Here is an 11,186-nt window from a genome sequence, read left to right as displayed (position 1 = left end):
CAAGTCAGCAGGTAAAGCTGAGAAGTCTGTTAATAAGGCATACAGGATCCTTTGCTTTCCAAATAGGTATTTAGAATATTAATGAAAGGAAATTATACAAAATCCTCATAAAACGCTGGTTCGACCAGCTGGGGCATGTGGACAATCTGGGCACCCACTTTAGAAAGGATGTCAGAAAGCAGATCTAAACCTTGGAGAGGGTGCAGAGAAGATTCACTGAAATCATACCAGCAATGAAAGATTTCCTCTATATGGAGGACTGAGAGAAAATGGGGACAGTTTCCTTCAAAATCATTAAGTGATAGAAATAATTGTTTCCTGGGGCAGAAGAATCAGTTCACGGGAAAACACAAAATTTAAGGTAACTGGAAAAGAACCAGGAGAAAATATTCAATTATGCAAAACATACCATTCATTTGGATTACACTACTTGAAAGGATGATGGAAGCAGGTTCAATAATAACTTCCCATGAATAAATTTTTAAGTCATTGGGAGGGGAGCATCCTCCTTCTAAGAGCCTGAGAAGCACAATGGGCTGAATGAATGCCCTCTTCTTGTGCTCTTATTGTGAATAATTCAGTCAGGCTGATGGATATCCATCAGAGAATAGAGAAATTAAAGAGTGAGGCAGAGGATTTTAAAATGCTATTGCATTCTAAGTGCATCCAGTAGCCAATAAATGGATGGTAATTCATCACAGCTCTTAGTTTTGGAATTTTTCTTGTGAGCTTTTCATATACACATTTCCTGAGTTATAAATAAATGGAACCCCAGACATCATCTTAGACACCCTGCTACAATAGGACAGTCACACATCTTACACCCTTTAAGCAAAAGTTACGGACAAAAAGCTCCAATCCAGCCGTCTGTTTGTATCCAGAAATCGAAAGGTGGATAGGGATACCACAGAGTATTAATAATGAAGTAAGTGATCTTGTTGCATCAGTCTGTTTTAACAATAAATTCAAGTACAGGAATCTAGTTACTTTTTGAAAAAGCAAAGCCACAAAAGAAGGAAATAAACCTGCATTTATATTGTGCCTTTCATAACCTCAACATATCCCAAAATATTTCAGAACCAATTATCTTACTTTGGTAGTGTAGTCACTGCTGTGATTTGGGAAAACGCAGTAGCCAAGTTACACACAATATCAAATAAATAAACAAATGGCAGGACTATCTGCTTTTGTGATGTTACTTGAGCATTAAGTAACAGTCAGAACGTCATGAGAACTCCCTGTCATTACTCAAAGTAGTGCCATCCACCCAAGCTGCAGAAAGAAGAGGAATTGAATATCTTTTCCAACAATTTACCTCTGTCAGTGTAGCATTTCCTCAGCACTGGAGTGAGTGAACAAACAAAATGGGTACTGCTTTTTTTTCTGGTCTGCACAGGATACACACGCTCTTTAAATATCTGTCATATGTGATAGAATGTTCCCTCCTGTATCATTACATCTGCTCCAGCTATTCTCCCAAGTCTGAATCAGACAACCGACTTACTCCAATGTCAGGCTCAATCCAGCTTTGATCCTCGCCTTTTCTGAAGATCACTCGTTTGCTACATGCATTTCCAAAGACACTTGATTATGCTTTGTTTTGCACATTTCTCCCCTTACCCTTTTTAGCATGGTTTGTGCCTCTTACTAGTTACAGTGTATTGTGTAGACGTGGAGTCAGCTTTTAACCAGGAATGGTTAGGAAGAGCTCTCCCTCCTTTACTGTTTCATGCTTGATTTTATTAATTGATGGTTTCTCCAGTGGGAGAATTTCACATCACCAACATTTTTCTTACTTACTTAAAGTCTGCACCAGAGTTCCTTCCAGATGCTTCAAACTTCCCAAGGTCATTATCTACTAGAAATGAAAAAAACGAGGATTATCTTCTAATTAAATTCAAGACAACTCTTCTTTAAGTTATTTGACTTCATGCAGGGATTTCTTCACACTTGGTTGGATAGACACTCCCTTCAGGTTCAACCCACAGTTAGCCCTCAATTCCACCCACCCCCCCCCCCACCCCACTCTAAGAGTTTTCAATAAATCTTAAAACAAATCCAAAACAACACCAATCAAAAAAACCTCATTTATTCTTGGGTATCTTTGATATTTAGAGATTGTTTCTGTAGGTTACCAAGTATTGAAAGACCCACTCATTTCTCAAGGTTCCTGGGAACTAATAATAAAAGTTAGAAAAGTATATCGATGCAAATTCTAACCAACAATTAATAGAACAAAAGAGAAACTGTTGAACAAAATACACCAGAAACTCACTGACATGAGCAAATCTATTTAAGGTCTCGATTATCGTTTCCAACCAGAAAACAGCTCCTTGATTCATGTAAGGATTTTGCAATGAACTCCTCCAGGCCATTCCCTTATGTTTGAGAATGGTTTCACTCCCCCCACTTCGTCACAGTGTCTCACTTAATCCATACTGTTCCTTATATTGCCAGCAGTACCTTTTACTGAATATCTGAACGAAGAGACAATCTTTAGCCAATTAAATATGAAAGGACTGAATGATTTAGTTGCACTGCCATTGTTCTTTCAGCTCTGGAATCTGAGTTCCTTTGCAGCCCAGACTAATGAAAGACTCCATTTTGGGGGCTGTAATAGTCTTGAGTGAAATCTATGTGAAACCTACAGGTGATCTCAGGCCAATTGGCAGTGGGAACAGATACAGCACAAGACCATGCATAATTTGGCACTAACAACAGTTTTTCCCCAGATTATAGCTGATATAACATTTTCTTGGATTTGTTTACAGGGCCGGTGATGAAATACAACATGGTAAATGGAAGAGGCACACAGCCCTCGGTTCCCGAGGTCGGAATTAAAAATTGATGGTTGAAGATAAAAATTTCAAACAACAGATTTAACGAAAAGGGAACAAAGATGTGGGAGGTTAGTTTCCACAGTTAGATGTTGCCCAGGAAGGTGATGCTGAAAACAATTCAGTCTCCCTACCAAAAGGGTCAACAATTTACTTTTTCTCTTGTTTTTGAGAACTTTCAGACTAAGCTAATTGGAATTTACTTTAACTGTTGCTTTCTTTGTTCATATACTTCCAACGAACTAAAGCAACTTTCTAATTCATATCATTAAGAACTTTTCTGGTTACCTTTGAAAAGATTGGAGAAGCACGTGTGAAAGAGACGCACATATCCAATCCCAATCTCAAGGGGGCACTATTGTTAAACTACTGGGCGACACTGTAATTATGCTTAGATAATGGAAAGTATAAGCACACTCAAATAAAAAAAATCCAATCATTCGTAAAAATTACCAGCACTGTTCTAAATGAATGTTTCTGAGGCAGACCTGAAACTTGCAAAACCAAGTGTAAAAGGAACGTGATTGCCTTTGCGACCTGCAATCCACTCTGCTGTATCTGATCAGGAATGCTGGACAAAATGGAAATGTTCCAACCCAGAAATAAAATTCATCTGATAAGGACAATAAATCCCCAAACATAATGTAAGATTCTCTTTAACTAGTAGCTGAGAAAGAATAAAATTTGAAATGCTTTAGATATTTATTTTTTCTGATAGACAAATGATCCATTTACCATCCAGGATTTGGAAAATAATTACACTCTAGGCAATAGCAGTCCTAACATAATCAAACTGCATGTGATTTTGATTAAACAGGTACAGTAAAATAGGACTTAGGCATGCAGCTTCAGAAAAGCCAATTTTAATTATAATGAAGCAAGAGTGATGTAAAAATGCTTGTGGGCTCAAGTACAAGAAAATATCAGTTGTGGACAAATGGAATTGTTTTAAGGACATGCAGAAGAATGAGTGCAAGTAGTCAGTGAGAAATAAATAAGGAGGAGGAAAGTTAATGTGACCCACCAGAGTAATTTCTGTAATAGAATACAGTGACTTTAATATCACAGCACAGACATCATCAGCACAAAGACTTTAAAACCAGTCAACCTGCAGCATTAACTATATCCTCTTTCCACAATTCCCTGAAAAATGTCACCAATTTTCTTTGCCCCAATTACTTATTTTGAAACCTATTCGTCAGTCTGTCTTGCTAAAATGGAATTGTCCACTGAAAATTGCATTCTGTTCACGTCAGTGAAGTGCAAGAAAAGCATTCCCAAAGAAAGTGATAATATAAAATGCATCTTTCAGTCTTGATAGGAGATGAAAAGGATGCTTACAGTGTAATAGAGCAGAGCAAGTAGAATGTAGACACCGAAGCAGTTGCAATGAGACAAACTTAGCACAATACTATTTGTTCAGAGTCTCTTCTCTTATGCAGTACTTTTGTTCCTTCTTCATTCAATAAAATACAGTATGTTAACGGCTAAGTAGAATGTATCGTTAGATTTAAAACAGTCATTTTACATTAACAGTAGCTTGTAGCGTTACCTTATCCAGCCCAGTCATCCAATCAGTGTCAAATTCAGTGGTGCCTACTGACATACTGTGATGATTCCTCAATGATGATCATTTCAATAATTAATTGGTGAAAGGGCAGACTCTGTCACCTTGGATATTTAGGAGAACTATTTCAACCATAATTGTAACAAAGTAGATGAGAAAAGCTCCTGTTACTTCCCTCCCTTCCTGATTTTTTTTACAATCAGGTCTGCTTCAGGGTGTATCCAGGAATTTAGATTCAAGTGTGTTTGAAAGGCCTTATTAAACATAAGAGCATATAGACATGCTTCTTTGAAATGGTTAGTGATTATCTGGGGGGGAGTGAAAAGGGATGTCTGTACCTGTGTTGTCCCCAGTATGCTCTCAGCTTCAAAGAATCTTTATGATCAATCTTTCCAGCCACCATACCAAAATTTAAATGAGTATTAGTTCTAGAAGCACTGCATTTAGCAGTGGGAAACCATACCATAGGAAGATAGTCAATTGTCAAAATCACCAACAGCACTGTAATGCAAGACCATTTCTGCTACACACACCACTACAATGCATGAAAGGCAATTACTGTGACCAAATATGTCTGCACTTATTAAAATACGAGATACTTCAACTTGTAAGGAACGAGTATTGCTGTTACTACACTCCAAGACTCTGATTGATCAAAGAAACAAAATGGAAGGTTACCTATAACCTTGATTTAAGAAAATACACAATGGAATATTTTATGAATAAGTGAGGGAATCACTATTCTATGTTGCAGTAATAGGAACTATGGAATGAGGTCACCATTTGCACCAGGGGACAAGTATAAAATTCTTATTTTCCATCTATCCCCTTATGCCTCGAGGGTTAAGGTTTTGCAAGAAGCAGACCCAGAACTAGATTGGTCTGAAGCATTAGTCTTGGAGATGAAGTATGTATAAAGATTCCTATGTTTGATAATATCCCTGTGACCCCTCCAGCTGTGGATATTTTGTACTCTTACCCTGTGTTTGTCTCTCATTGCTGATGGTACTGTCAGGCTGCAGTCTGATCGACATTTTCAACAAATATCTTCACACATTATCACAAGAAAGTTCTGGATTATAGATTTAAAAAGGGAGAATTAGTGAATGGGCAAATTGCATCTGCATTATTTACAATTATTACAGATACTTAAAATGCTTAAGATCATTTTCTCACATAACTAGTTCTCAGAATAATTTTACAAACATGCCACAATAGTTTGCAGTAAGTTCTAACAATAATAGCCTGCATTTGTATAGTACTTGTAATGTACAAGATGGGACTTTGCAGAGAAATAATCAATGGATATGGAGCCCATGGAAAAAGGTTAAGGAAGGTTTCTCAGGCTAGCACAAGCTGAGTTGGGAGAATTAAAACAGATCTAGAAATGCCCAGAGGCTAAGGGAGGCCGTTCCTAAGAACAGGATCTAAGGCAACTGGAAGCTGTTGATAGTGGTGGACTTGGAGGTGGAGGACTGAAGAGATGAGAAAAGAGGCATGGCTGGAAAAAGCTGCACAAATAACAGGATCACAAAATGAAAACAAGAACATTAAATTGGCTTCATTGGGACATTGGGGGCCAGTATAGCCTGGATTGTGGAACAAGCAGTTAACTGAATTGTGGACACACTTAAGTTACTGGCAGGTAAACCACAATGGGACAAGATAATCACTGAGTCTTTGAATGAAAAGTATGCAAAATTCTTTCAACAGTGGAGGGAAGTGCAAAGTATAAAAGGAAGATGGAAAATGTTGCAGAGGTAAAATTAAGCATTTGGCACAAGGAATGATTTTTAATATCAGGCTCAACTTTAGGTCAGATGTGGCATCAAGGTTTTATGAGCATAAGTGAATGGCTAGGGAGGGTGAAGAAAGTTGGTAGCAAAATTACACAATTTGTGGCCACAGGAAATGTTTTGGTCCTCCTGATGTTTAACTAAAGGGTGTGATGAAGACTCAGGGTACTGGACTAATGACCCAGAGATGCAAATTCAGATCCTGCTACAACAGCTGCGGAATTTAAATTCAGTTAATAACCTGGAATTAAAAAAATGTACGTTCTCAGTAATAAGGACGACAAGACTATCAGATTGTTGCAAGAACCCATCTGGTGACAAAAATCTGTTGTCCTTACCTGGTCTATCCGATATATGATATCAGACATGCAACAATGTGATTTACTCTTAAATCTTCCCTGAAAAGGCTGACCAAGTATTCAGTTCTATCAAACTGCGATGTTAAAGCAGGGAAAGAACAGAACAGGACAGATCACGCAGCATCAACCTGGGTACTAAATTTGGATGAGGCAAAGTCACACCAGCCTCAACCTCACAAACTGACGAAGGGTCTGCGACCTAAAATGTTAACTCTGTTTCTCTTTCACCAGATACCACCTGACTTGTTGAGTGTTTCCACTGTTTTCTGTTTTTATTCCTCCTCTCAAACGTAAGTGGAGAGGTGTGTAAATTGGGAGAGCAGTCCTACATACTGGTCAAGCAACAGCCTGACTCAGTCATCTTCACAGGATCGTAGAACATAGAACAGTACAGCACAGGAATGGGCCCTTCGACCCACCATAGCTGAGCTGACTGTGATGCCAGTCTAAACTAAGCCTATGGTCCGTATCCCTCCATCCCCTGCCTGTTCATATGTCTGTCTGAATGCCTCTTAAATGTCAGTATCGTATCTGCTTCTACCAATGGTGGCATGCTGGTGGCAATGGAGCAAGTGAGAAGGGATGTGTTTAAAAGAATGGCACTCACCTCTTCCCACAGCACTCCTGCCTATGTTTAAGACATGTTTTGGCAAGCAGATGAATGCGTCAAAAACAAAGGCTCAGAAGTTGCAATAGAATGAATCTACTCAGATCATGACGGTTTTAATCCTGGGTTGTGTGGTTTGGTTTATGCTCGATGCAAATATAATCTAGTAGGATGTTCCACCAGGAATCGATGGACGGAAGAGGACCAAGTGAGCAAACTTTGAAACTGCTTTTACAAGGGGCTGCAAACTTGGCAGGCAGCTTCAAGCAATGGTGTTTCCCCCATGGCCCAGTTAAAACTGAGGTTTGGTTTATTCCAATGGGTGAATGCAGTGTAGTAGACTACTACAGAAGGTGGTTGGGAGTTCCTCTGTGGTGAAGATCCCAGCAGAAACTGGACTTTCTACTCATCTAAAAAGATTCAAACAGTTAATAATACCCTGGCAAGTGCCCATACCTCCATTTCCCTTCTCCAACCTTCCCTGTGCAGCAAGATGTCATTTGATCGTACTGTTCAGTTGTTACATTGTGTGTCAGATGCAACTTAAATCTAGATATTTGAGATCAGATGTGGGTTTACAAACAGCACATTGAATACCTTGAGAAGAAAAATTACAGTCTGTCAAATGTAACTACAGAAATGACCAAAGTGCTGCTGGCAACTGCAGGTGCCTGTAATGAACCTGACAGACACAGGATGCCATTCACAGTAAAGCAGGGATATTCCAAGGTACCAAGACCCAGGCAAAACCTGGCTGCAGCAGACACCCTGTCAGCACATCCGGAAACTCTCCAGATTTGCTTCAGGGTCTTTGGTAATTTAAGGAAGTTATCAGGGCTCCCACGATCAGGGGATGAACTGAGTAAATGCAGGGGGAAAGGAACCCCCTCCTCAAAGGAGCCATCTGCCCATCAGGGATCCCTCATGACCTGACCATGTTGCACAAGCTCAAGTTCCATAAGCAGGTGGATTTTATCTTTAGAAAAGTGAACCTGGGTCAAGCGAAGATGTACAGATTGACAGAGGGCCATATGAAATGAGTGCCCCTTCAAGTAACTCGACCTGACGGTGCTGTTTCCTCGGGTAGTCAAGTAAATGTTCTGCCATGGGATGAAATTGTCTCAGTTCATCTTCTGCCACAGAAGGTCCGAGAAGGTGTCGCCTCTCTGAGCATTCAGCCATTTTAAAAGTAGCGGACCAGGTTTTTATTAACGATCGAGGCTAATGGCGCTCGATGTTACTTATGTGCACACAGTGGCGCTTGTTGAGATGCGGAGGTATGATTTAGTATTGCATGTGGCTATCATCACTGGATAATATGCTTTCTACATTATACATTTTATGCACACACATTTACAAAGGTGAATTTATTTAAAAGGTCTATAATTTATTCCATGTTATTGGCTGCAGTTAAAGCAGCATACCACAGAATGGAGACGTATAAAGCATCTTTCCAAATCCAGCATTTAATTTTTATCAGTACTATTAGCAGAACCATTTGTGATCTCAAAATTGCTAAATATAGATAAGGGAAAATTACTCACTTTAGCAAGTTGCAACAAAGAAATAACACCCAAATTCCCGAAAGTGCCTTATCACATCAAAGTGTCTCTACGGACAAAACTGCAATTATTGTTAAAGTGTTTTGACTGTGGTTATGTAAACAAATACAGGCGCTATGCACCAATCACATCCGACAACCAGGAGATCAGATGAGTAATTAGCTATTATTCATAGGCACGCTAGTGTAGCAGTTAGTATAATGCTATTACAGCGCCAGCGACCTGGGTTCAATTCCGCCGCTGTCTGTAAGGAGTTTGTACATCCTCCCCATGTCTGCATGGGTTTCTTCCAGGTGCTCCGGTTTCCTCCCACATTCCAAAGACGTACGGGTTAGGAGCTGTGGGCATGCTATGTTGGCGCCAGAAGAGTGGTGACTCTTGCGGGCTGCCCCCAGCACGTTCTCAGTAACGCAAAAAGATGCATTTCACTGTGTGTTTCGATGTACATATGACTAATAAATAAATATCTTATCTTATTAGTTAAGTTCAGGTCACCAGAAGAACATTCACCGAACATTCGTAGAGAAATGAACTCTAGTTTGGCAATCTACGTAAAGAATGGAACTGCCTCACTATCACACTGGAGTGTTAGACCAATTTGCCTGGTCAAATTCTGATGTAGTATTCAAATCTCAAAAAATGATGGCAAGACTCTACTTTGGAAGAAAGCTCACGCAATAATCTACAATAATTTAAATGTACAGCCATGCTAAAATAATAATCATCCAACATTCATTAGGATCTGCTACTTTGGAAAGAATGTGGCTTGGAGATGCTGTACTTAGGCCTCCCTGATCTGGGTTGTAACTTTGAAGTGAAGCATTGACTAAGTCCCTTTCCTCTGCCACTTTACAAGGTCTTGCATAGAACAAATTCATCAGACATTCAGAGGTCCTACAGATACAGTCCACCTGAGAGTTGGGGCATAGGACTTAATATCTTGAATGACCCTCTCATTTAAAATTATGAATTCACACAATCAATATATCAGCATCTCTGCATGTGCAGAATATAAAGGAAAGCATCCAATAGAATGTTCACACTGAACAAAAGTATTAGAAAAGAAATCAGAATCATACCATGGTAGGGATGTGCAGTATTGTGTATTCCTGCAATCAGTCATCCAGTCTTCCTAGATACTTGTACGTAGTTATGAAGTCGTGATGTGGGAAATTCTGATGTCACAATGTCACATTCTATTCCAGGATTACATCAAGACATTTTTAGGTACCAAGCACTGAAATATAAGTGGTTAGTGGACACATGGAGCACAACCAATTGCTCAGTCATGAACTTGGTATTCAAACCCTTGTATAATTTCATCCTTTGTGGATAATGATTCGTCTCTCTTTGCAGCACCACCTGCTTCTCCCATGGGTCACTGATTTTGGCCTCGAGCCCCTATGAAGTTAGTGACCCAGAGGAGAAACAGGTAGTGCTGTTTCTCCCCTGAAGTTGATTCTAATTGATCCTGCCAGGAGACCTATCTCTACCTGTGCACTTCACAAGATGGTCTGTTAACTGTACACAATTCCTGGATCAAAGATCTGTATAGGTGAAGACCACTTACAATAGACAACAAAACTATAGGCCAATCAATGCACACTGTACTTATTTATCAGCAGAAACTCTTTCTTTTGCCCTTCCGTGTTTACCAACTCTCTCCCCTCCACCCCACACGCACATACACATGTTCATCAATACCATTCCTTTCCACTGATTCCTGCAGTAACAGATTCTATATTCTCGCCACTCTCGGGATAAAGACGTTTTTGTTGAATTCACTTTTTAATTTTGTGGTAATTATACTTACAGCCTCTGGCTTTCCTTTGCCACACAAATGTAAACAGTCTCCCTGTATCTACTCTGTGAAATTTTCATACTTTTAAAGACCTGTCAGAAGTTTGATATCTTACCAATAAGATTTCTTTATCAGTCACATGTACATCGAAACACACAGTGACATGCATCTTTGCACAGAGTGTTCTAGGGGCAGCCCGCAAGTGTCGCCACGCTGCCAGCGCCAACATAGCATGCCCACAACTTCCTAACCCATACGTCTTTGGAATGTGGGAGGAAACCTACGCAGTCACAGGGAGAACGTACAAACTCCTTACAGATGGAGGCTGGAATTGAACCCGGGTCACTGGCGCTGTAATAGCATTACGCTAATCACTACACTACTGTGCCTGCCCCAAATTATGTTCTGGACCAGGATTGAACTGGGGACCATCGGCATATCAAGCGAACATGATAACTACTGTACTGCTGCACTACTGTATAACTGTAACATGTTTTTCTTAACTGCTATAACATTGATTCTACTGCAATGATCTTGATTCTAATAGGTACAGCAACTCTACCTTCCCTTTATTCCCCTGTATTTTTCCTGTGCAACATTTAATACCCAGTCCTGTTTGTTCTGTATGTCTCAGCAACCCCTGCTATAATTGGTTCC

The sequence above is a fragment of the Pristis pectinata genome, chromosome 13, assembly GCF_009764475.1.
Source record: "Pristis pectinata isolate sPriPec2 chromosome 13, sPriPec2.1.pri, whole genome shotgun sequence".
Classification (NCBI taxonomy): Eukaryota; Metazoa; Chordata; class Chondrichthyes; order Rhinopristiformes; family Pristidae; genus Pristis; species Pristis pectinata.
Note: the sequence above shows the minus strand (reverse complement) of the source record.